The sequence below is a fragment of the Rattus norvegicus genome, chromosome 8 (genome assembly GCF_036323735.1).
Source record: "Rattus norvegicus strain BN/NHsdMcwi chromosome 8, GRCr8, whole genome shotgun sequence".
Classification (NCBI taxonomy): Eukaryota; Metazoa; Chordata; class Mammalia; order Rodentia; family Muridae; genus Rattus; species Rattus norvegicus.
In genome coordinates, this window is record NC_086026.1 from 50,468,488 (window position 1) to 50,490,437 (window position 21,950).

Here is a 21,950-nt window from a genome sequence, read left to right on the forward strand (position 1 = left end):
GAACTCATGACCTCTGGAAGAGCAGTCAGTGCTCTTAACCTCTGAGCCATCTCTCCAGCCCGTCCCACATTGTTAATATTTGTTCAACTTCTTTTTTTTTTAATTGGTTCTTTTTTTCGGAGCTGGGGACCAAACCCAGGGCCTTGCGCTTCCTAGGCAAGCGCTCTACCACTGAGCTAAATCCCCAACCCCTCAACTTCTTAAAAGAGGGAGCCCACATCTTCATAACCCTCATTACAGTTATGCTTGTTTTTATTTACATTGACATATGTTGTTACAGTTATTCTGTTTTATTAGTAGTAATTAATTTTTGACCTCTTCATGTGTCTAATTTATAGATCAATTATTATTATATATATTGAAAGGATTAAAAAAAATCCCATAGCATATATAGTATTCTCAGGGTTAGGCCTCAGCTGGGGTCTTGAAACATATGCCCTACCAATTAATAATGGCGGACGTGCTGGGGTGCAAGATACCACATTTCGTTCTATAACCTTAGCACAAAGGAACATGTACACAGATAGCAGTGCGCCACTGGACCTCTTTATTTATTAACAGGGATGGGCTTGGGGTTGGGGATGTGGGAATGTATTGGTCCCTAACTTAGCCAGTTCCCATTGGTTGTAGATTTCCCTCAGTTCCCTTGGTCTGGAGGACTAACTGCAGGTAGGGCTGACCAACACACTGTGCAATAGGGCTCTCGCCTCACAGAAGCACAGCGGAGTGGGTTCGTACGCAGGCTGTGTCATGCCAGAGAATCCTGGCTCAGCTGAACACCATCTGTGTGTCCTTAGGCAGTGGCTCGCCTTACCATGGCTTCTGCCTTCTTGCAGCAAATGTGCTCCTGAGAATCCTCCAGAGTCCCTTCGAGAATGAAGGATGAAGCTTGTGACGTCCTTCAGCACCCAAGCTGGCCACTCAGAAAGCATCTGTAAATGCTGGCTGTTTGAAATGACAATGCTTTCAGTTCTAACGCGGCTCTGATCCGAGCCCCGAATGGAGTAATGAAAAGGAAAATTCCACTCTGTTTAAAATTAGATTTTTGACAGCCAGCTTCTGCCCTGTTTGCTCCCTTCCTTCCACCCTCTGCGTCTCCACCTGTTACCCAATTAACTCCCCACCATCCCCAACACCTGCACGGACGCCAGCCGGGAGTGGGCTGCTGGCCAAGCTCTTGCCTCCCTAACTCAGAGTCCCCAGGCCACAGCCAGGCTGTGCAGGTGTTTGCCTGCGGGAAGCACTTCAGGTTTGCCGGGGTTTTTCATGCCCTGGACACGGGTTAGAGCGGTAACTAATGCCTAAGCTTCTCCCCTGGGCGCGGGATCTGAAGACGATTCTCTATGCCTTTCATCAGCTTTGAAAACATAATTTTCTTGGGGGAGGGGAATAGGAAGACATCGAGAAAGAAGAGAAACAGAAGGAGGTGAAAGAGGAAAACAAAAATGAAGAAAACAAAAAAATAAAAAAAACAAACAAAAACAAACCAAACCCTGAGCGACAGTGGGAGTTCAGTGGGAGAAAGCAGCCTCTTGCTCTGTCCCAGGCAGTGAGGAGAATGTTCATGTTTACCAGAGCCTTAGACATCGATCTCATTTGTCACCTTAATATTTAAAGTCAGTAAAGTGAGAAAGCCCAGGAAACCCAAGATCCTGCCTACGAAGTGAAAACCATCCGCTTTCTAAGTGGCGGCCCGAAGCTGCACTGGGGTCTTCACTGCGGCTTCCGCTGATGCGCATGCTGGGTGCATCCTTCCCTGCGTGCATGCATCTCTGATCCACTTACGTGAACAAGAAGTTGAACCCTCGAGAATTTAGGAGAGTTCGGAGGAGTGCTTCTCAAGCTTAGCTTTGCATGGACACCAACCACGAGGTCATCGCTAAGACGCCGTTTCTACCCAGCACATCTGGAGGAGACCCTGAGCTTGGACCACCTACTACAAGATCGGTGCTGCTGGGCCACATAGTCGTAGCAAGGATATGATTGGGCTAGGGAGATGGCTCAGGTGCTAACGCGTTTGCATCACAAACATGGAAAGCAGAGTTTGGTCCTGAAGAACACGTTGTTTAAAAAGCCAGGCATGGAGTAATGTGTCTGTAGTCCCAGTGCCCCAGAGGAGGCAGGGTCCCCGGGCTTCCTGGCACGCCAGGGCTCACTGGTGCATTGAGTGATTCTCCAGGTCCAAGTGGTACTCTGAACCTCTCCCCTGTAAGCACAGGGCACGGCCATGACGCAGCATCAGATCATTATCTCCTCCCGGTGAGCCTATTTCCCAGCTGCCCTCTCTCCTAGAGACCCTAACCAAACGGCAGCTTATTTTCCTCAGAACAGAACCCGACTTTGTTCGGAACCAAAAATGAACAAGAAATTAACCTGGAAGATCAGAACCGAATCACCCAGGGAGTGAGTGAGTTATTTATTTACTTATTAGATATTTATTTACGAAATATTTAACCTGAACGAACCTCATTTTTACCATTGGTAAAACAGGATAATATCCACACTATCTATTTTGAAGAGTAAAACAAAAACAAAAACAAAAACAAACAACAACAACAAAAAAAAACCAACACTCCCTAACCCCACTCTAAACTTGAAGATAATGTAGGTGACAAGAGTCCCACAAAGTTATAGTGTTTCGAGACAGAATACACGAACTTTCACTCCAGCAGAAGCCGACCAAAGGAGACCTGTGCACCCTGTTCCACAGAGGGCCAAGATGAGCGCGGCACGCAGAGTGGCTTGCACAGCTTTTAGAGTTCGCTTTTCTTTTCATTATCGTGGTTTATTGTTGACAAGCATTTTTGAGGCTGATGAAGCTGGGTGGATGAAAACGAAAGTGCCTTGAAAACTCTGAACACGAGTTTTCTCTCTAACTGTGCTCCCTCTCTGGCCCTACCTCAGGGAGCTTATTGGGTTAAGGTTGTGGAACTCTGGGGAGTTGTACAGTTCTGAGCAGGCCTGGCTCTGGAGCTCACTGCACAGCTGTTCTCTGCAGACCACAAAATCCATGAATCTGAAAGCCAGACCGGTCCTTGAGACGATCCAGTCCAAGATTTTATTCTTTTTAATAGATGAGATGCTGGTATGGGTGGCTGAGACCACACTACCGGTCCGCGAGAACCAGGACTCCGTGCTCCCTGCATCTACCCCATGACTCAGGATCTTCCTATACATGAGGTTTCCAGAGCTTAGGGGTAACTCCTGGGGGAGGAGTCTTTCTTCTGGGCAGTTGGTTGGTGGCCATTCTCAGGGACACCCTAGTCATCAATTTATGCTTCCCAGGAAAAAGCCAGAGGTGTCATCATCTGGAAGCCCGGTCAGATACTCCGGAAGAGTGGTAGACATAGAGAGAGTGGGTGCAAGGGTCGTCTTCGGAGTGGGCTCCGGAATTCAGTTTATTTGTGGGCAGCAACATAAATCGTTGTTTCTAGAACTGTTGGCAATAATCAGTATTCTGTAGTAGTGAGAAGAACACTAGCTCCCTGCCAGGAATGACTTGGCAAGGCTTAAGGCTGTGTGTGTGTGTGTGTGTGTGTGTGTGTGTGTGTGTGTGTACATGCACTTGTGCGCATATGAAGCATTTAGCAGACTAGAACAGTAAAAAAAAAGTTATACTAAAGAAAGTGCATGAGATAGATGAATTCATACAGGACTCCCCACCTCCCAGGAATGGTGGGTCTTTTATAACAGTCAAAAGAAGTTTCTTGATCTTATCTCATGAGCTATTTTATGTGTGGTCCATTTCTAGACTCACTATCTTGTTAAATGGCAATTTTGTAGTACCACTGGTATTTTTAAAGACTGGCCATTTGAATAAAGCTTGTATATTATTAGAATTTAGGCTACAGGGCTGAGAAGGTAACTCAGTGGGTAAGGACTTGAGTTCAGTTTCAAGAACCCAAGCAAAAAAAAAGCCAGGCATGGTGGTACTTTTAATCTCATGGCTGAGGAGATGGAAACAGTGAATCCCTTGAACTTACTGGGCGGCAAGTCTGACTTAATTCATGAGTTCTAGGTGGATGAGTGACCCTGTCTTCAAAAGCAAGATAGACGGCACTGGACTGAGTGGTTATAACAGGGTGAAGTCCAGACTGTGACATCACTTGAGATAGTATTGGTTCCCTTTATGTTGCTCTGGTAAAACCACTGTAACCAAAAGTACTTACAAGAGAGCCTGTGTTAGCCTTACAGTTCCGGAGGGATGGAGCCATCATGGTGGGGAATGGTGTGACAACAGGAGCTCGAGGTAAAACTGCCAGGAAGCAGATTGATCACATTTCATTCACACACAACTGGGGGGGGGGGAGAGAGAGAGAGAGAGAGAACCTTCAAAGCCTGCTCTCAGTTATCAATTCCCTCAAACAAGACTCTGCCTTCTAAAGTTTCCATAACAACAGTGCCAACTGGGGACCAAGTGTTCAAACACAGGAACCTTCTCATTTAAAGAACCACAGAGGTCAAGCAGTCTTTGGTGCTGGGGCTGATGTTGAAGGTGTTTGTTGGATAGCCTGAGACGGTACCACTTGGAGTTTAAATAGTCCGAGATCTGAAAGATGTCAATTATGCCAGAAGGTTAGGTGAGGGCTGAAAGGAAAGAGAGTCATCTATTGAGGTGAGTAGACTCTGGAATGGTAGTAAACTGGAATTCTAGCCCTACAAAGCCTTTCACCAAGTGCTATCCCTCCGACGTACTTAACCAGATGTCCTGCTTTCTTAGTCTTTTAGGTGTACTCACAGTAGCTTCACATCAATATGTCATTCTTCTTTCAGGGACAGGCAGGTACCCTTTGGATTGGTCCCAAGCATGATGAGAGCAGCTGGTTCTGAAGGGCCTCGAGCTGTGATCTGGTCTCACAGCTAGATCTAACAAGTTATAACCATAACCAGCTAGTCTCATTATATGTATTCTAGTATCCACTCTCGCTGTGATTTCTATCCATAATTGCAGGACTGTCAGCCCAAAATCTCTTAAGTAGAATGATCCCAGGACACTTTGGATATGGGCTGGGAATGAACGCAATGGTACAGGTGCCAGTCCAATTAGCAGGAAGACGTTGAGGCCCTTTAGTTCTACACAGAAGGGCGGCCCCTGAGGACTTGAGGCATGTGGTAATATCGAAGCAGAAGAGAAAATATAATTATTTAATTTTAAAGATTTTATGTGTATGGTGTTCTGCCTGAATGTCTGTGGACCACATGCAGGCCTGGCGTCCACAGTGGCCAGAAGAGGGCCTTGGGGAGTCACAGATGGTTATGAGCCGCTGTGTGAATGCTAGGAATTGGACCTGGGAAAAGAGGCCATTGCTCCTCTTAACCGCTGCTCCATCTCTCCATCCCTGGCAGTTGGTCATTTAAAAGGAGACATCATTTGAAGGAAAGGTTGAAGGCAGGGGACTTGGTTTGGGGTGGAGAGGGGCTTATTTTCCCAGTTCAGAGAGAACATTTAGGGGTTATTAGAGTCTACCGTTGCTCATTGTAAAGAGGAGATCTGAAAGGACTTCAAAGCAGAGGTACAGCTTGGCGCCCACAGGAATAGACTTTTCTCAGTGGTTAGAGGTCTGACTACGACGATACCAAGGAGACAAGAATAAGAAATCTGTGCTTACACTTGACCATGAGTGATGGGAGGAGTGATAAACCCACCAAGACAAGGGTAGGTATGTTCCTTCTGTCGGGAACGTGAATGGGTGGAGAATTTGGGTTGGATCTGTTTGAATAGAGTGACTGGATAAATGCTGCTGGTCCAACGAGTCAAGACCAAGCAGAGCCATCTTCTACAGGGGCCGATTGTGTTCTGAGATCAGGAGGCTTTTGGAGAGGTTGATGGGAGTGGGGTAGCTGCAGGGGATGGAAACAGGAGAGGAAGATTATAGAAGTCATAATGTTGCTTTAAAATGTTATCAGTTATCTCTGTAGTTCTTAATACGACCCCACGAGACCCCTCACCCCCCATAAGGGAGATTGAGTACTATAGATTTATTTAATTAGCTTTAGTACAACTACTGGGTGAATTACCCCTAATCTATTTTTCTATGTGCTAGACTGGTTAATTCCTAGTTGGTCTCCCCAAATACCTGCTGTTTGAGTCTTTCCCATGTTACTTTTACTCCATCACTGACCTCAGTGGGCATTTCACTCATCCATGTGCTCCTGGTCCGTTTTGTCTCATGGAGACCTCCTGTTCTCTCCATCTTCTTTCTCCTTCCTCCGTGTCTCTCTCCTCACTGCTGCTCCAACCAGTGACTCAGTCTGGTAATCCAAACCGTGCCCACCTCTATTCTCCCCAGTAATTGGCTGTCAGCCACGCTTGTTGAACTAGTCAGAGAAGAAGACAAAAGTTTACATGTAAGGAAATGAGTAAAGTTCACATAGCGCCATGTGGTGCATGTGAAGATCTGCTCACCAAGAGCGACCAGATCTCGGGGGCCAGCATTTAGCATCTGAATACATAACAGCACCAGACCAACTCCCGCCATGATAATGTTAAAGGTACTGGGTGATTTCAGGATGGGCAGGAAGCACGGCTGGATAAGAAAGGTAGTTAGGATGAGCAGAACCGAGACAGTGCAGCACTGCTCCCTGGGCTTCTGCTTCAGTCCCACCCACATCTCCTGAGGATGGACAGTAACCCCTAAGTTAAGATATACCCTTTCCTCCCCAAGTTGCTTGTGGTCCTGGCGTCTACTGCAGGTAAGGCCAGTTGTCTCTCTAACACGGTGGAGTAACGTCAGGGTTAGCTGGCACTGATATAGGGTAAGTCAGGCGAGGGTTTATAGCAAGCTCTGAAGTCTGTGAGAAAGGAGTCTTAGAGTTGCTCCTCGTGTCTGAGGCCTAGTGGAACACGCAAGCCATATACAATTGTTTTGGGGTTGGTTTAGAAGACTCCATGACCAAGAGTAACAGCAATTAGTGAGCTGGTACAAAGGAATTCATGGCAACAGGTCTAATAATGGGAGAAGCCAAGCAGCTGGGCACCGGGAAGACCCAAAGTTTGGGTTCAGACTCTGCCCCCTTGTGGAGAACAGGCTTTGTTGAGGGAGAGCGGTATGGGGGTGGAGACTGTGATTTTGGATGTGGGGGTGTTTCAGAACACTGAAACTGATTAGAGGACTAACCCATTTGGTATGAACGTTATTAACAGCACAGACAGACAGAAGGTGGCAGCAAGGCAGGGGCCCCTGGGAGAGTTCATGTTCCAACATCAGGGATAAACGGCACGGTGGGTTCTCTGAAGAGAGGCAGAGTCCACTTGGTAGGATATGAATCCACCTCTTTCAGCTCTTGAGGATATGGAAAGTTCACACCAAGAGCCTGCAGCCAGGCTGGCTGGTACCCAGGCAGGAGTCTAGGAAAGAGGTGGGGAAAAGGCTGGGCACCACTTTCTGGATATAAACTTACTTCCAGAGTGAGATGCCTCAGAGAAAGCCCAGCTAGCTCAGGACTCACAATGTCCCAGCAGGGTGCCTGTAGGTGTCCCTGAGTAGGCCTGAGCCAGACTGTATTCTAACTACATTCTTCCAGAGCTAAGCATCTGCTTTAAGAGATCCATGTCCCATAGACTCTTAGAAGTCCAGTCTAGTGGTTTTTATTCTGTTTCCCTCAATGACTGCATCACAGAGGGGTTTACCTATCAGGCTGCACTGAGAAGACCAGATTCTGTGAGACTGGGTCACAGCCAAGAAGGTCCTTAGCTGTTGTTTGGTGTCCTGCTTGGGTCCCTGCAGTTAAAAAGAGATGCTAGGTTGGTATAAAACTCAGCAACTCTGCCTCCCTTAGGAACATCTGGGTTTTCAGAGGAGAAACCGTGTTTCTATATGATGCCAAGTTTCTTTTTTTTAAAAGAGTTCAGACAGTGTTTGAGCTGAAGTGAGTTTAGGTTACAGGTTAATAATTCACTTTATATACTGACTGGAGGGCAGGGGAGGAAGTGCCTGTCGGTTAGGGTGGGGCTATCCTAAGAGTCCAGGTGGAAGATGATTCGAATGAATGTTGGATAACGTGGGCAGAGCGGCTACGTCATAAGGCATCATAGAACAGCATTATCCCCCCCCCAACCCCACCCCCGTGCCTCTATTTAATTACTGAGGATAAAGAGGGAGAAAGCTATTCAAGGTAGACATTTGGGAAAGCAGAAAGAAAATGACTAGTATTGGGGATACACATTAGGGAGTGGGAGGGGATGAAGAAAGGGCAACAGAGAAGGAGAGAACTCCAGAAGTAGATTTTGTGAGGGAATTTTCTCTACCTTCTGAGCAGAAGGACCTGGGGTACCCTAGAAGGCAGTGGGGCATTAGAATGGGAACAGCACTCCTGGGCATTTTGCTGAGGTTGCATAGACACAAAATGGTTGTTGCATTGCGTGTCCTGGGAATATTTCTGAGCTGGAAGTCCACCACCCCATTTGTTGTTGTTTTGTAAATAACTAAGAGAAGAGAACGCTTTCTGCTGTTTTTCCAGATGGAATTCATACATTAGGTACAATATATTCTTTCACTATCATATAAACCCAGTTTTAAGCATGTGTGACTGTGACTGGTCCCTCCTCTAGAAACTTGTGCCACTCTGGCCAAGAGAGAACACGTATGCTTCCTTCTTCGAAGCTTTCCCCTGAACTCGAGGCTCTCCTGCTGGAGGACAGTGCCTGGGAGCTCTAGAGAGAAAACCAGAGACTGCCCAGGATTGCTTCAGGAGAGCTTCATTGTCAGGAAAGAGAGGAGGCCTTGAAGTTAGATACAGACAATTCCTGGGGCAGGGGGTGGAGGTGGGGGGTCTCCCTGTGGCACAAAAGGACACTCTGTGTCAGTGGTGGCGACACAGAGGGACTGAGAAGCATAAAGTCCTTTGAGAGGATTTGTGGACCAGATTTTCCACGGAAGTCTGGTTTATGCAAGTCTGGAAAGGAAGAGCTGGCACCACAGGGTGGCACTGCGGAGCTCGTCCTTGCTTCTCTTTAAGGAGTCACGTCACTCGTTGTGCGTCTGCCTCGGCACATTCAGAACCGGTAGTGCGCATGCCTGCGTCTCGATCAGGTGGTGGTGACGGCTTACAAGAGGGCAAAATAAGCCTTTAGGGCTCCTTTGTTTTCTGTCTTCAAAATGTCTAACTGTTCCTCGAAATAGCTAGGTTATAGGGTTTTGCGCTACTAATATATATATACATATATATATTATAATCATAAAAAAGTCACGTGAACAGCCACAGTAGAAAGTCGTTTCTAGATTGAGGTGTACAGTAATGTTATGGCTTGAAATACTCTTTCAACGAAGACTTTTTTTTTTTTTTTTGGAAAGATTTACTGGGCGTTTTATGTTAGGCAAATGCGTAGAGAGCAAAGGTGGCCAGTCAGGGAGTAACGGTAGCGCTGCTCTGCCATCTGGTGGGCAAAGTGTCACCTGCAGTTTATAATAGAGCTCCATGTTACCGTGACTCGCAAGCAAGAAAACCCGCGCAAAAATCTCAAATAAATACAGCCAGTGTATGATTGCCAAATTTATTTTCATTGAAAAAAATTTCACATTATATAGTTTAATCATGGTTTTCCCTCCCACAACTACTCCCAGATGCTCTGACGTATCCCCACCCACCCTTTATGAGATCTCTCTCTCTAAGACAAACCCACAACATAATAACAATAAAAAAGAAAAAACCCAGAGAAAACCACAACACACACACACACACACAAATCAGATGACACATATAAGCAAAAGTCCAGTAAGACAGAAAATACCTAAACAATGCACTAGAAAAAATGTCTAGAAAAAAAGCATTACCTTTCCTTTGTCTTGGCCATCTACTGCTGTGCAGGAGCCTATTCTTAGGTGTGGCTAATATATCCAGTCAGACTCTAAAGAAAACTAATTTTTTTTGCAAGCAAATATTAATCGGAGATCGTTTCTTGGTTAGGGAAGGGAGCCTGTATCTATGTCCCTGTATTGGTGCTGGAACCCTATCTGCCTTGAATCAGGCCCTGTGCACGTCTCTGTGAGTTCCTACACACAACAGTCCTGCTGTGTCCAAAGACACTGCTTACTTGGAATCTCCCATTCCCTCTGGCCCTGACGATCAATCTTTCTACCTCCCCTAATTAGCTTCCTGAGCCCCCGGGGGGGGGGGGAGTTTAACGAAGACCTTCCAATTACGACCGAGTGTTCTAAAATCTCTCCACTCTCTGAACATTGTTCAGCTGTGGTCTCTGTGTTAGTTCCTGTCTACACCAAGAGGAAACTTCTCTGGTGATGCCTGAGTCAGACACTGACCTCTGGGAATACAAAATGTTATCATTAAGTCATTTTATTACCACTCTCCTTTAGAAGCACACTAGTATTTGGCTTTCTCTTAGGCCTATGGCCTGTTTAGTTTCAGGTTCTTGGCCACCGAGCAGTGTCAGGCACGGGTTCCATCTTGTGGAGTGGGCCTTAAATCCGAGTAGTGAATGTGGTCACTCCTACGACATTCGCGTCACCACTGGACCAACCTACCATGCAGGCAGGTCAGAGTTCGTGGCTGGGTTGGTGTTTGCTGTTCTCCTTTGGTAGCGTGCAGAGTGCCTTTCAGTACCTTGAACACTCGTCAGTAGGGCTGAAGGCTCGGGTTGAGCGTCCGCTCGAAGAAATGCGTAAATGTTGTCTTCAGTAATAGGGCCTTATGATCAGCTTGTGGAAAGTAACCAATACCCTGCAATGTTTGGGGCTTTCCATGGGGCCCTTTTGGCTAACACCTCAACTAGATATGATCCATTTTTTTCCTTGCCTCTGGAGGTTTCTCTTGGGGACAAAAGAAGTCTAGTTGGGGTATTATCTCCCCTGTTATTTGGTGACTCCATTTTGATTTTAGATTGTTGTCTAGATTTAGATCAGATTGGCGATTTCTTATACATCTGTTCCAAGAGTTTTTTTTTTCAGACAAACCCTGAAAGAGCAGAAGTATTCTTGCATCTTGAAACCCATTCCATATTAATGCGGGTCATGGTTCTTCGTTGATGGAGGCTTAATATTACATTGGCGACGCATAGATATTAAACCAGTGTTCTATTTGCTAGACTGGCTGTGTGAGACATTCTGGTACTTCACACACCATTGTAGCATACACCTTTGTGATTTTTGTCATTTTGCATGTCCACACATGGATACGGAGAACAAACAATAGTTTTCGGGGTGGTGGTGGTTGGCGTTTCTGCAGAGATTGTACGAAATTCCTGGCACGCTCTAAAGGATCTCTCATTTACTACCATTGTTTTTCAATATTTTCAATATTCTTTGTTTTCTTTCAACACTGGGGTACATATCTAAGCTCTTCAGCATGCTAGGCAAATGCCCCACTACTAAGCTTCTCTCTCTGAAGGCGAGTATAGCTATGCGTGTGCAGCTTTCTAAGGTTTGTAATGCTTGCCATGATGTTTTCAGCTGACTCTTCTTTATAGATGCATATCACGTTATCCACGGAAAGTAGTCATCACCTCCTGCCGCCTATTTCTACTTCTTATTGTCTCTCTCCTAATTAGTGTTAGCCAGAAACTCTGAACTAGAGGTCAACAAACTGAAGCACACGGGGTACACCCAGCCTCCCACCTATATTTATAGGGTCCCAGGAGATTGAAATCACAAGCATTGAAAGGTATCAAAGCTTAGGAAGCCTTAGCTACACTAGAATGCTGTTGTCAAATATTCTAGTTTCTGTGCCAGGATAAGGTCACACACATTTTCTATGCAAGAATACTATAATTAACAGCGGCCATCCTTGCTTTGTTTATGACTGTAATGGGAACGTTCATATCACTGCTGGTTCCTGCTCATTAAGTGTGATGTCACAGGGTTGTTTAAGACACATTTGCAAAGTGACACTGTTCCTTTAATAAATGCAGTCCTTTTGGATTTCAATAGATGTTCACAGCCACCTCAAGAAAGATACTATGAGAAAAATAGATGCTCTTGCTTCTCTAGGCCAGCTTAGGAAATGGTGTACCTGTTACTCTGTACTGGGACATTCACTTTGGATGTCTCTATCTGTCCTAAGAGAACAGAATTCTCCTGAGATCTTTCCATGGAGACTTCTCATGGGAGGAGATGCCTTAGGGATCCCAGTTGTTGCTGTCACTGTATTTCAATACCCACACTATTGTTGTTATACACTGCGTTGAAAAAGCCTTGTTAATATCCTCAGTCCCAGCTACTGCTGACTGACAGACCTTGGTAGGCTGATCTACTGAGGCTCAGATAAGTTCTGGCTGGGGGTAAAGGTGAATAATTGTTCTTGTACTAAAGCTACAGCTTTGTAATGGTGGGTTACACAGCAATCAAGAAAACGCTGAGTTCTCTGTAGAGCTGTGTGCGACTTTGTTAGGTTGAGAAAGACTCCTATTAGAAATGAAAATTTGAATAGAAATCAGGTAGTCAGGCCTCGAGGCAAGCATCTTTACCTACTGAGCCACCCTACCAACTGTGGTAATGAATTTATAAGCTCTATTATATTTAGTAGAGTTCTTCCTTTTTTTTTTTTTTTTCCGGAGCTGGGGACCAAACCCAGGGCCTTGCGCTTGCTAGGCAAGCGCTCTACCACTGAGCTAAATCCCCAACCCTATTTAGTAGAGTTCTGTTGGAGAACATTTTACTTAAGATTATGAACACCAATGTTTGGTATCTTTGTTCTGCTCTTTAACATTTTAGGGATATTTACTTATTTATATTTATTTATTTGTGTGTGTGCATGTATGTTCATGTGTGTGTGCTGTGTACATGTGTGTGCGTGTATGTTCATGTATGTGTGCTGTGTACGTGCGTGCTTGTATATGTCTGTGTGTGCATGTATATTCCTGTATGTGTGCTGCATGTGTGCATGCATGTGTGTGTGTGTGTGTGTGCATGTGCTTGTGCATGTGCTTGTCACCTGTGGGAATCAGTTTCTCCTTCTACCTTGTGGATTCTGGAAATCGGTGTCAGATAGTCAGGCTTGGCAGCTGAGTTTGATTCACAAAGTATAGACTTAGGGTTTATGAGAAACTTTCCTTTATGAGAAGAGTTCTAAGAAAAAGAAACTAAAATTGTGACTTTTTTTTGTTGTTGTTGTAAACCAAGGTTTTGAAAAAAGTCTTTGGTCAGCACAGCACTCAGAAAAACAAAAAAACAAAAGCAAAACAAAAACAAAGTCTGAGAGGCCTATCTGCTGCCACCCATGCAGTGGGGCGGCAGCCACTACAGAGTGCAAGCATATGGTGGAGAGATGGGAGGGAAAGAGAAGCAGAATGGTTTGTGCACTATGAAGAAAGAAGGAACTGGAGATGTGTGGGTGGCGGGGAACAGCCTGGTGTGAGTAGCCAGCCCTGCCACCTGAGCCCTTGGTGAAGCCCCAGCCCATGCTGATGCTGGGGGCCTTGTCCGGGTCCATGGCCATGCAGCAGCGGGGGTCTGTGTGGATGTCCTTGGCCCATGTTAGCACCAAAGGCCATTCAGACATCCCACATCTGGGCTGCTGCCTGGGACCATATGGATGTTCAAGGTCTGTGAAGGGCTCACCAACCCTGCCCCTGACCTGGGCAGCAGAGTAGATCTGCCCCGGTGGTGGAGACAGGGATGATGGCCCAAGAGTGTGAGCATGGGACAGCTGGCCCCACCCCCTCATCTGCCTGAGGTGGCCTGTGTATAGAGGAGTTGCACTCTGTCCTCCTTGCCCCTCATTACCTGGGACAGGCCAGAGAGCTGGCTCCGCCCCTTGCCAGCTGTAGCACTAGGTAAGCTAGCTGGGTTAGTGCCGGAGAGCTCGCCCTGGTGGTGGGTGAGGGAGAGATGGTGGGCTGGCCAACTGAGCTACCATCCAGGCCCAGATCCAGGGCTTCGAGTTGGCCCACGCCAATGCCTACCCCATCTCTAAGCTGCTGATTCACATAGAGCGGTCCTTCTGGGTGTAGGTTCTCTATGACACAGGGCAACGGCAGGATATCTGACGAGGCCAGTGAGAGTTTGGTATTGGTAGTGTCAGAGAAGCCAGAGGCCTGGTACTGACCAATGACTCATTGCAATGAACATTTGCAAGTGAAGATGTGTAGACAGAAGGGTACACTGTGTGACACGCTGTGACACACTGCAGCTTCCACCATGAGATGATTTTGTTGTTTCATTTTTTTTAATTTTATTTTTCACTTTCTTTTTGGGAAGGAGATTGCAGGGGTGGAGGGTGGATACGAAGGGATGGGGAGATGAATGGAATCGGGGTACATGATGTAAAGTTCACAAAGAATCAATAAAAGATTAAATGAAAATCAAATAAACAAAACTCCCCCAAAAACAAAAAGTAAATCAAATTTTGAGTCTGGTGGTGGTGGCACATGCCTTTAGTACCAGCACTTGGGACTAAGGCAGAGGCAGGCAGATCTCTGAGCTGGAGACCAGCCTGGTCTACAGAGTGAGTTCCAGGACAGCCAGGGCTAGACATAGAAAATCCCTGTCTTGAAACACCAAAAACCCCACCACCACAATGAAACCAAACCAACCAAACCAACCAACCAACCAACCAACCAACCAAACAAACAAACAAACAAAAACAAGCAAAATCTGTTGCAGTGCCTGTGTGCTCCGAGTCATTTCAAAAACAGTTTATTTTCATTCACTCGGAAGCATCCATCATGGCAGAGACACGGTACCAGGAGCTGTGGCTCAGTAACGAAAGACAGAATACGTATTTCATAGAGTTAGTGACAAGCCCATACACGCACCTTTGTAAAACAATGGCCGTGCATGAAAGAGTATGGCCAGATCAACCTACACAGGGATGCCCTGTATCTCTCAATGGGTGGGGCAGTGTGGGGTGGTGGTGGTGAAAATCTTCCGGAGGGGCCAGCATGCTGGTAAGTCTACTTAGCTAAAAGTCACTATGTAATCCAGGGGCACCTCAGTGACCATCATTCCTTCTGTAAGACCTGGTTGGTGGGTTAGTAGAGACCTAGGAAATGTCCAGCAGTGGCACACTCTGCTACAGAAGCAGAGTTGGACAACAGCTCTACTTAATGCCATCGGAAAGTGAGGAGTAAGCTGGAAGGCCCAGTCAGCGCTGTGGAGAGGGGGTGAGGAAGGACAGGGTGTGGTGGCCCAACCTTGTACACCAAATACCCCCACTGCAAGTCTGTTTCACCCTCCACAGCGTCCTCGTTTTAAGGAAGTCTCAGTAGAGACTAGGACGAGGAACAAGGTCACTAAGGCCAAACCTCAGGGGTCCCTTTGATGCTCTCTAGACTTGTGCTTCTGAGAGCTGCCCCAGGGATTCTGAGGATCTATCCATGTCTCCTGTGATTCCTTCATACTGACTCAGTAGCTGTGCCATGAGACAGAGGCTCTGAGCTAGGGGAGCCTGGGCACCTTAGAACCATTTGGTTGGGACTCTGTTTCTTCATCGGCAGCACTAGATGCAGTCAATGTGAGTGCGCACTGGTAAATCTCTCTTGCTTGTCCTAGCATACTATGCCGCCTCTAGTCCCCAAGCTGAGGGCTAAATTAGAGGGGTGAGACTCGATGACCCAGTAATATTCTGGGCTCACACTTTGCTCCTCTAGCTGCCTGTGGTGAAGTAGCTTCAGGCTCAACCTTTATCTGATCTCAGTTTTAGGGACTGGCCTAAAACAGAGACAAGCAGAGGTAGAGACAATCCTCATGGTGCCTTGGAGTCCCCCCGCCCCCGTCCCCGACTTCACCGTATGCTTGGTGCTCAGCAGGATGGTTGATTGACATGATGGCAGCCTGGCTTCTCGTGATGACGTTCAGAAAAGCTGAGGCTCCAGAGATCATTTGGAATCGAGTGTCTCAGAAAGGTCCAGGGTCAGCTCTGCAGTGGGCTAATGAAAAGGAGCTTCTCATTGACAGTGCAGTAAAACCGCATGTCTAGTGATGATCTAGAAACTTCTCAAGTCCAGCCCCTCCCCATCCCCAGCTGGTTCTAGGAGCACTCCACTCTATTGGCTCTGGCGTACTATTTTTTATTATTGTTGTACCAATGACCTCAGCCACAATCCTTCTCCTACCGACAAAGCACTGAACACCAACCCAACCGTAACCACCATAGTATGTGCGAGACAGACAACGGAGAACTTTGTTCCTGAGACAAGGTCTCCCTACACAGACCAGTCTAGCCTAAAACCCACAATCCTTCTGCTCTCTGCTCTCTGAGTATTCAGATTATGGGCGTGTAGCGCCGGATCTGCCAAGATAGATATTTCCATGCCAAGCGCATCAAGTATGGCCCAGTGGTTGGTCTGAAGGAAGCAGAGTTTGTATGCCACGGTCCGCACCGGGTCCTTAGGAGAGGCACTCTGTTAGTTAGGCCTTTCCAGAACTCCACATGAGGGCAATTGATTCAAGGCTTCCCAGTTGGGAAATCAGACCTGCAGAGAGACCGAGAAAGCCAAGTAAAGTCACACGGCGGACACAAACCACCAGCAGGCCCAGGATTGGAGCGCAGGTCTAGGTCCTGTGTTATTTCCACCTTAAAGAAGTGAGGGGGTGGGGGGAGGTGTTCTGTCTTAGCTCCAACTGTGTCCAAATAGAAGCATGTGTTGCGGCTGGCTGTTGAGCCTGAAATAAATAGCTCCTTTTAGACTGTAGAGACAGCCAAATGCTTTCAATATGCTCCCAAGGTTGGTGACTGGGTCTGAATAGAAGCCAGATGTTCTGGATTCCTGAATTATTTCCTTGCAGACTCTCCCTGCTCACCCAACCCCCCCCAGCCCCATTCAACAGAGGAGGTAGGGAAGGTGAGGCCAGACCCATTTTGCTTCACATGCTTCTTTCTTTATAGAGAGTAGATGAGGTTTGTAGCTGTGCCGGAGTGGACTCTGACCTGGGTTGGAATGCAGACTGGAAGGGAAAAAAAACCCAGAAAGGAGCCCTGTGCTGCCTGAACCTCTGTATTCCTTCACAGTTGACAGCCCAGACTCAGCTTCCTGCTAGGAGGAAGTGCCCTGCCGTTAGCCTGCTGATTACTAAAACAGAACCAAGGCAGCTCTTGTCAGCTCTGCTTCCTCTGTGCGTGCTGGCAGGTTTAAAAAAAAAAGATTCTTGTTTTATTACTGTTTGTCAGACTGGGGAGCCTTTGAAGTTCTTTACAGATCTGACTTTTATTAGAGAATGTAGGAGTTGGGGTGGGGGAAGTGGGATGGACGCAGCCCATCAAAATCTTCTGCTACACATCCAGCCTTCTTACTCCCTGCCACCCCGTCTTTGTCTGAAAAGGTTTTTGACATGGTGTTTCTATACGTGGCCTGCCTTCGAGATGAGAGACTGACATCTATTGTCGAAATATGGGGAGGAAATTATGATTACTTAATGATAGCGTGTCGCAGCTTGTCGTGTCTTTATTTGCCTTTTAAATAGTTGCTGTCACAGCAACACACAATTGGCCTTCAATCCTGGGACTGAGCTGGGGACCTCGTGTGGTACAAGGTGGCGCAAGGCTGTCTGTGGAAGAGGGAAACAACAACAACAAAATGTTTCTGCCTGGCTTGGCTCCCTGCTCCTCCTGACGTGGTGTAAGCAGAGGCCTCACTAATGGGTGGCCTAAAAGTACCAGTTTAACCTCCACGACGATGCCCGAAGGCTCCCACATCCTAAGGATCATTGCTCCTTGCCTGGATCTGGAAGGTGTTGCTCGAAGAAGCGGGGCTGAGGGTGAGAGCCAGAGTCACGTCTCACCTGACTTGTGGACAAATCTGTGCTCTCATCTGACACAGCTCTCCAAGCAACGGAATGGACTCAGTGCTGATTCACCGTCAAATGAGCATCTCTCCATTGGAGCAAGAAAATACAGAGTACTCATTGCAGTATCTTTCCCAAGTTGTTCCATAGCTACCAAAGTCTACCTCTGAGCCACCTTGAAAGCTTTGTCTCAGGCATTCCTCATTTCCTTAAGAAAGGTCTGTCATCTGTCTGTCTAGCCATCACATATCTGTCTGTCTGTCTGTCTATCTATCTATCCATCCATCCATCCATCTATCTATCTATCTATCTATCTATCTATCTATCTATCACCTATCTACCTACCAATTATCTGCCTGCCTGCCTGTCTGTCTGTCTATCATCTATCTTGTATTTGTTTGCTGAGTGTGCATGGTATGCACATATAATATGTGTGTATGCCTGGGTCAAATGTACTTGGAGGCCTGAAGAGGACATTGGGTATCTGGCTCTGTTACTGTTCACCAAGTTCTCTTGAGACAGGGTCTTCCACAGTCTAGAACTAGGCTGAGAGCCGGCAAGCCCCAGAGATCCTTCTGTCTCTGCTGCCTGCAGCTCTATGGTTACTTGTTCACATAGGGCCATGCTTACTCCTGGGGACTTAAATTTAGGTCTTTGTGGTTGTGCAGCAAGCATTTTTATCCTGACAACCACCCCCTCAGCTCCAACTCCTCCTACCTTTTTTGTGATAGACTCTATTCAGGCGAGCCTCCAACTGGCTACATACGTAGTAGAGACTGTCTTTGAAATCCTGATCTTCCTGTCTTCTACCTTCAGTGCTAGGATTACAAACATGCTACAAAACAATTTAAGTCATGGGGCATTTGAAACATAGGAAAGAGTTCATTTCATCCAGGAACTCATTTAATCTGGTTAAACCTAGCAAATGTAATCAGCTTGGAAAGAAAGTTGAGGAACGAGTATTGCAAGATAGGACTCCCGTAACTTTTGAAACACCCAAAGCCCACTTTGTTCCCACCTCACAAGTGTCGATTACACTTTCCAGGCCTGTTCAGGTATGCCCCCCCACCCCCAACTCCCCTGTAGTCTCTGACTCGCTGAGCTTAGTAGTGGTCCTCTCTGTAACTTCCGGTCACTCTCTGATGTTGCTTTACTTTGCATGTGACTGCTTCAAGGATACTGTTTCTGTTTTTAGTCACTTTCCCCCACTGAGTCCTGAGCCTGTAAGGACAGCATCAGAGATACATTTAGCTTTGTGCAACAGAGAATAGAAGTCACAATAGTTTCATGAAAACTTATAAGACACTAGCTGGATCTAACTGAAGGCCCAGTAGGGAACATGGCAGTGACTAGCTCTTAACTTTTTGGGAACTTCTACACAGCCTTTTGCCTTCTCATGCATCAGTTCAATAGTGTGATTCATTACCATAAGTACACCTCACAGTTATCATTAATTACATCACCTTATCACTGTTGCAGCAGGCTTTTCAGGGCTGGAGATCTGGAGACTAAACACAGGGGCTTGCAGATGCTAGGCAAACGCTCTTCTTCGGAGCCAAATCCTCTGCTTCCTTTTAACACTCATGCGTTTGCTTTGTAGACAATCTCTCTGTAAAGCCCTGACTGTCCTGGATTAAAGGCAAGTACCACCACACCCTGCCATTTTTATAATAGTTTGAAATATGTTATGCAGACAGCACTGACATTAGATGAAAGAACAAATGATTCAGAGAGATTTAATGACTTGCTTATGACTTTATAGGTCATGGGTTGACGTCGAAGCCAATACTGTGTGTGTGTGTGTGTGTGTTTGCACGCGCATGCACATGTGTGATGTTTGTATGCCTTTATGTGTATCTTTGTACTTGCATATGCAAGGGCACATGCATGTGTACACAAGTGCATTGGTTTTCTTCCTTAATTACTTTCCACTTAATTTTTTTTTTGAACCTGGAGTTCATCAATTTGGCTTTTTTTTTTTTGAACCTGGAGTTCATCAATTTGGCTTTTTTTTTTTGAACCTGGAGTTCATCAATTTGGCTAGACTGGCTGGCCAATGACTTTCAAGAATCCCATCTCGCTACCTCCCCTCCCATCTATGTAAAAGTTGCCGATGCTCACCACCAAGCCTGGCTTTTTGACATGGCTGTGAAGGATCCTAGCTCAGGTCTTCCTGCTTGAAGCACAAGCTCTTTACCAACTAGCCATCTCTAAGCCCCAAGATGCTACTTTTCTAGTGTGGCTTTTTGAATCAGAATAAATTCACAAGTCAGTCCACTCTTCCCTTCCTCCTTCCTTTTCTGCTTTCCTTCGCTCCTCTTTCTCCTTATTTTTTCATTCATGTAGCAAGGATTAATTGGCCACCTATAAACTAGGGATTACAGAGTACATAGACCTTCCCGGCTTTGGTACCTGTGTAGGTAACAGTCTTTTGGAGAACTCCAAATCCTGCTAAATAAGGCCCAGCGTGTGTGCTGGTAACTGTTTGGTAACTTCACGGACGGGTGTGTTCTGCTCCAATGGTGACAGCAACATGAAACGTTTCCTGGAACTTGGATAGAGTTCTCCTCACTTGGAGATTTTTCTGAAGCTAATTGGGAAAGGGAGGGGGACTAATTCACTTTGTTTAGCTCTTAAGAGCTCTTCCCCATGTAGTGAATTGCGTAACGGTGGGGGCTTTGATGCTGGCAGGTACTTTTAGTGGAATATGACTGCTATTGCCCTCTTTTGCAACCTGCACTGTTGTGTGGGCAGAAACCAATTAGACCTAAATTAATTAGCAAGAAAATGATGGGCCCCCTTGCTGAGCCATTCACGACAGCCTGTGAGGAGCAGCCTTTGTAGGATGCGGCTGAACCCTAATGATTGAAGAACTTCCAAGTGTGGAAGTAAATTCAAGTAGTTGCAGGAGTAAGCGGTTTACTTCTTTTAACCCACGATAGTCCCTAACTCAGAAATTGATGGCGGAAAAAAATCACTCAAGGATGAGGATGTAGGCAAAGAAGATTCAATATTGAAGGCAGGGCAGTAGTTCACTGGTCAGCTGCAAGCCTCTCTAGTCTGTGCAGACTCCTAGGCTGACACCTCTTCCTCTTTCCTTTCCTTTACCAGAGTTTCTATTCCAGGGGCTCTGATCTCTGTCTAATGGCTCCTCCATGGCCATCTGACCTCTACAAAGTCAAGATCGCACGGATTCTATCCTAAATCACAGCTGTTCTTGTCCTGGATGCCACACTTGCGCTCTACTTACATGGCATAATTGGACGGATACGCACCTAGATGAGTAGTGATGGGCACGGGGGCTAGGGTGGGGCTGGGGCTATGAGGATGATTCCAGAGAGGATTAACTAGAGGGAGGGACTCACTCTGACGGGAGGACCTGGAGGAATAAAAGGAAGAGGAAGAAAACACCAGCAAGCACAGGCTCATGCTCTCTGCTTCCTGTCTGCTCTGGTAAAACACCTTTCTTCTTGTGCTCCCTTCTGCCTCGATGCCTTGTCACAGTTCCAGAAGCGCAGACACCTGACCAGCAACTGAAACCTTTGGGACAACCGTGAGCCACCAGAAGCTGCTCCTCTAATTGAAAAGAATCTGCCGGGAGTTATTATTATTTTTATTTATTTTGTAAATAAATAAAGTGGAAAGCTCAGCTTCTAGATCAGAGATCCAAGCCCTGATCTCCACTCCTGACTCATCTACTCCCCTCTGCTCTCTGTTCTTCTTAGTCCCCGTCCTAACCTGCTTCTCTCTGATTTCCGTTAGTATCATCTTAATAGGCAGAACTAACATTGTTTCTGAATTATTAAAGAAACCACTTTTGTGGTCATCTTGTGTGTTGTTTGGTAGTTATTTTGGGTGGGTCGGGGAAGGGATGATAGGGATGGAGGCCATACAAGGTGTCTTCTAAACTACACCACCCCCAAGACCTGCTGGTAAATTTTCCAATCATGTATTACCAGATGGATCTTTTAAGCGTGGCTTCCAGAGTGGTTTTTGCCACCCTCAGCTCTTTCGACACTCATGCGTCCACTAAGCTGAAGGTTAATGTCTACCTTCCAACTTCAGCCTGGCCAGGCACTTCCCATTCTGGCTTTGCAATGACCCATCCTCAGCAGTAAGCACGTCCCTGTCGGGAATGCTGTGCTCTGACTTTTCTGGGTTCATTTTCCTCCCAGTCCCCCAGTGTATTGTTTCTACTTGCATCTGATGACAGATATGTCCGACACAGACTCATCTTTCCAACCTTAACATAGACCACATCTTGTGTTCCGTGAG

General features: G+C 46.4%; 2 long non-coding RNA genes across 4 annotated transcripts in view; one reads left to right on the forward strand and one right to left on the reverse strand.

Annotated features, from left to right (window-relative positions):
- Positions 1–526: 526 nt before the first annotated feature.
- Positions 527–4,526, reverse strand: LOC102555115 (uncharacterized). Its single transcript, XR_356207.5, has 2 exons — positions 4,170–4,526; positions 527–945 (listed from the first exon to the last, which is right to left on the reverse strand). It is a non-coding gene; the product is annotated as an uncharacterized LOC102555115 (long non-coding RNA).
- The window catches only part of LOC102555203 (uncharacterized), a 30,696-nt gene continuing 13,130 nt past the window's right edge, over positions 4,385–21,950 (forward strand). The window contains exon 1 of one of the 3 annotated variants that reach the window (XR_005488105.2): positions 4,385–4,615. This is a non-coding gene — a long non-coding RNA (uncharacterized LOC102555203). The remainder of the gene's footprint in view (positions 4,616–21,950) is intronic. The other 2 variants (XR_010054359.1, XR_593845.4) reach the window with 2 other exon arrangements.